The sequence below is a fragment of the Arachis duranensis genome, chromosome 7, assembly GCF_000817695.3.
Source record: "Arachis duranensis cultivar V14167 chromosome 7, aradu.V14167.gnm2.J7QH, whole genome shotgun sequence".
Taxonomy (NCBI): Eukaryota; Viridiplantae; Streptophyta; class Magnoliopsida; order Fabales; family Fabaceae; genus Arachis; species Arachis duranensis.
In genome coordinates, this window is record NC_029778.3 from 14,091,538 (window position 1) to 14,095,862 (window position 4,325).

The window sequence follows — 4,325 nt, forward strand, 5'->3', positions numbered from 1 at the left end:
TGATCCCGAACTGCTTAGGATGGTTCTCGACTAACGGATTCCTCACCTTCTCCTGAAGAAATGCATGAGAATCAAAACAATGAACAATAAAAAAATAAAAAGACTGAAAACTTAGAGTCATCCTCATGAATTTGACTGCAGAAAAACAAAAGGAGGAGAAACCTACAGCCTTATTCAAAGCTGGAAATGGCGCTTTTCCACCTCGTCAGATGTTAGGGCTTCGTCGTTCTTCACGGAAGCGAAGAAGCAGAAAGCGAGCGGCAGCGCGGATGGGAGGGCTTCGTCGTTCTTCACGGAAGCGAAGAACCAGGAAGCGGGCGGCAGCGCGGGTAGGAGGGCTTCGTCGTTCTTCAGGGAGGCGAAGAACCAGGAAGCGAGCGGCAGCGCGGAAGGGAGGGCTTCGTCGTTCTTCACGGAAGCGAAGAAGCAGGAAGCGAGCGGCAGCGCGGAAGGGAGGGCTTCGTCGTTCTTCACGGAAGCGAAGAACCAGGAAGCGGGCGGCAGCGCGGGAAGGAGGGCTTCGTCGTTCTTCAGGGAGGCGAAGAACCAGGAAGCGAGCGGCAGCGCGGAAGGGAGGGCTTCGTCGTTCTTCACGGAAGCGAAGAAGCAGGAAGCGAGCGGCAGCGCGGAAGGGAGAGCTTCGTCGTTCTTCACGGAAGCGAAGAACCAGGAAGCGGGCGGCAGCGCGGAAAGGAGGGCTTCGTCGTTCTTCAGGGAGGCGAAGAACCAGGAAGCGAGCGGCAGTGCGGAAGGGAGGGCTTCGTCGTTCTTCGTTGGAGTGTTGTCGTCGCGGTGAGGGCAGGGGTTAGGGCTTTTGAAGAAGGGTTAAGGCGAAAAAATTGGTGGTTGGTGGTTTCGGAGGGGGAAGCGGTGAGGCACAAAGAAGGAGGAGATTGGTGGTTGCCATTGGGGCTTTCGAAGGAGGAGTTAGGGCAGAAGGAGTTAGCTTTTTTTCTCTAAGTGTTATGAGGTTCTTCTACTAAAAATTATTTATTACATCAGTGTCTTCTTACAAAGCATGATTTTTTATTAAATGTGATCAATCATTTTCATATATTTATTTCTGAAACTTCTCAGCTATTGAAGACATTTTCAAATGCATCGAAATTTCTCAAGAGTAAGTTTTCACTGATTCTCTACATAGGCTTTCTAAAATGTCTCTGTATTGTAAAGAAGCAATCACATTCATTTCTTTTTTGTAGCACTTGTGGCTGGTTTTGAGGTATGCAATTCTCAATTTGGAAGTTATTCAAGCAGCAATCTCTTTGGCCAAATAGGAAGGTCTTCTTGTTTCTTTGGATTTGGCCAGTTTTGAGGTACTAAACACCACAATTTATTTTTCTTCTTCTTTTATTATTCTCTTCCATGAAAAAATTAATGAAGCTAACTGTTTTCTAATACTTCTTTTCTTTGACAAGATGGTGAGAAAATTTAAGCCACCACTTATGAAGTTATTGGAGTCTAGCAATATAGACCTCTGTTTTGCTAATCAAGATGAAGCAACGGAACTTCTAAGGTGAGGTGACTGTCATTTGGATTTGGATTTGGATTGTACCCTGCGGCATATAGGAGGTTCCTGAACCCCAAATGAATAAATAAACCATTTTTCATGCTATTAATTGTCATAATTTTCATATGTATTCTCCAGTCTTTTTTCACTCTTTTGATACATTACATCCATTTAGGGATGAGCATAATGCCGATCCAGTTGCTACTGTAGAATTTCTAGCTAGTATTGCAAAAGGGCTGTGGTAACTTTGGGCCATAATAGACGTATTGCTAAACATGGCAAGGAGATACGTAAATCACCTCAATTGTAATTTTTTCTGCTGGCTTCTTTCCCAATCTCATTCTCTTTTGCTTTGGTTAGAAAATATGTAGTTGACTCTGCTGTGAACTATTTGATGTTGTGCATTGGTCCCTTAGAGAACATGACTAACTATACAGTCATGGTAGTTTGGTTCACACTGTAGGAATTTGTTCTCAAGCCCTTGCCTCCCAATATAGTGCATATCAGGATCTGATTCTTGAAGCTTTCCTGCTAGGATTTTATTTTATTTAGTTTCTTGCATTAGATTTTATAGGCTTAAAATTTGCGTTTATCAGGAACGGGACTTACAGTCAGGAGCAAGGAAGAAATGCAGCGGCACACAAGCCTGGTCATTCTCAATCCGGTGAACACAGTAATGCAGAGGCTATTCACAATTTCCATATCCCTTTTGAAAAAATACCTTCCACTTTTCGACTTTTGCGTGTGCAGCAGCTACTATCTTGGGTAAATACTTCTTGTGTTGCAATAGATGATGTTATTCAGGTAATGAAATCATGAATTGACTGCTACAGGGTCTTGAGATGGTATCTAGGGTTAGGAAAGGTTAGACATAAGCAAAGGTAACAGAGAGGGAAGCAGGGAAAGGTTTTCAATGTATTTTCTTCTATATCCTTTGTTTACAATCACTCTCTAAATATAGAATTCTAGGAAACTAAATACAGAAAGTATTCTAAATAAATATAATTGATTTTCCTTGATTATCTCTGAAATCCTGTGATTTGTTACTCTAATTATAATATTCTAACAAATATTCTAACACTCCCCCTTAAGGTGAGCAGTGGGATCACCAATGCTTAACTTGCTAAGGACACGGGTAAATGCTCTGCCTGCAACGGCTTTGGTGAGGATGTCTGCCAACTGGTCTTCTGACCTTACAAATGGAAGCTCAACACTGCCATCCTCAATCTTCTCCTTAATGAAGTGTTTATCAACTTCAATGTGCTTAGTTCTGTCATGTTGCATAGGATTCTCTGAGATACTGATTGCTGCCTTATTATCACACTTTAATTGACTTGGTAGTTGTGGTGGAAAACCAATCTCGGTCATCAGTTTTTTGATCCATAAAACTTCAGTTATACCTTTGGCAATTCCCCGAAATTTAGCTTTAGCACTGGAAAGAGCAACCACTTTCTGCTTCTTACTCCTCCATGTCACCAGATTACCTCCCACAAGAGAAAAATAGCCCGATGTAGATCTCCTGTCATTTGGATTACCAGCCCAATCAGCATCAGTGTAAGCCTCAATGTTTAAGTGCCCATTCTTTTGGAACATGATCCCATTTTCTGGTGTCCCCTTCAAGTACCGAACAATTCTCATGACAGCTTCCATATGATCCTCTTGAGGTTGGTGCATAAACTGACTTATCACCCCCACTGCATATGCTATGTCTGGTCGAGTGTGTGACAGATAAATCAATTTCCCAACTAACCGTTGGTACCTCTCTTTATCTGCTAGATTAGCCCCTTCCTCAAACTTTAAACCGTGGTTAACTTGCATAAGAGTATCTGCTGGCTTACAATCGACCATCCCTATTTCTGCAAGTAAATCCATGATGTACTTTCTCTGAGAAATAAAGATCCCTTTGTTGGAGCGAAGAACCTCTATTCCCAAGAAGTACTTTAGTCCTCCTAAATCCTTCATCTCAAATTCTCTGAACAAGTTATTCCTCAGTTTTGCAATTTCTTTCAAATCACTTCCAGTTATGATCATGTCATCCACATATATTATTAGGCACGTGATTATATCTGCTTTTCTTTTCAAGAATAAAGTATGGTCAGAGTTTCTTTGTTTGTACCCATACCTTTTCATGGCCACTGTAAACCTTTAGAACCATATACGTGGAGACTGCTTAAGCCCATAAAGTGCTTTCTTCAATCTGCAAACTTCATTTCTTTGGAAACCTTCAAAGAACCCTGGAGGAGCTTCCATGTATACTTCTTCTTTCAGATCCCCATGTAAAAAAGTATTTTTGACATCAAACTGATGGAGTGGCCAGTTTTCATTTGCTGCTATTGAAAATAGTACTCTGATGGTGTCAATCTTTGCAACTGGTGAGAAAGTTTCTGAGTAGTCAATGCCATATGTTTGTGTATAGCCTTTTGCCACCAACCTTGCCTTATATCACTCAATGGTGCCATCTGGTTTGTGTTTAATGGTTAAGACCCATCGACACCCGACTGGTTTATTCCATGCTGGTAAGATGCACCTCTCCCAAGTTCCATTTTTTACAAGAGCCTCCATCTCTATTTTCATAGCTTTTCGCCATTCACCCTTCTTATTGGCTTCCTGAATTGTTCTGGGAATGTCTTCAGCTAGAAGGGAGGTAAAGAAAGCTCTTGCAATGTCTACCACTCCTTCTCTGGTTGTCTTTATAGGATACTTTAAATTTCGAGGAACATGTTCTAGGGAATATCGGACAGGTGGTACCCCTCTGTTTCTTCGCGGCGGAAGTGTGAAAGGTTATGGTTCTGATTATAACTTATCATTGTTAGTG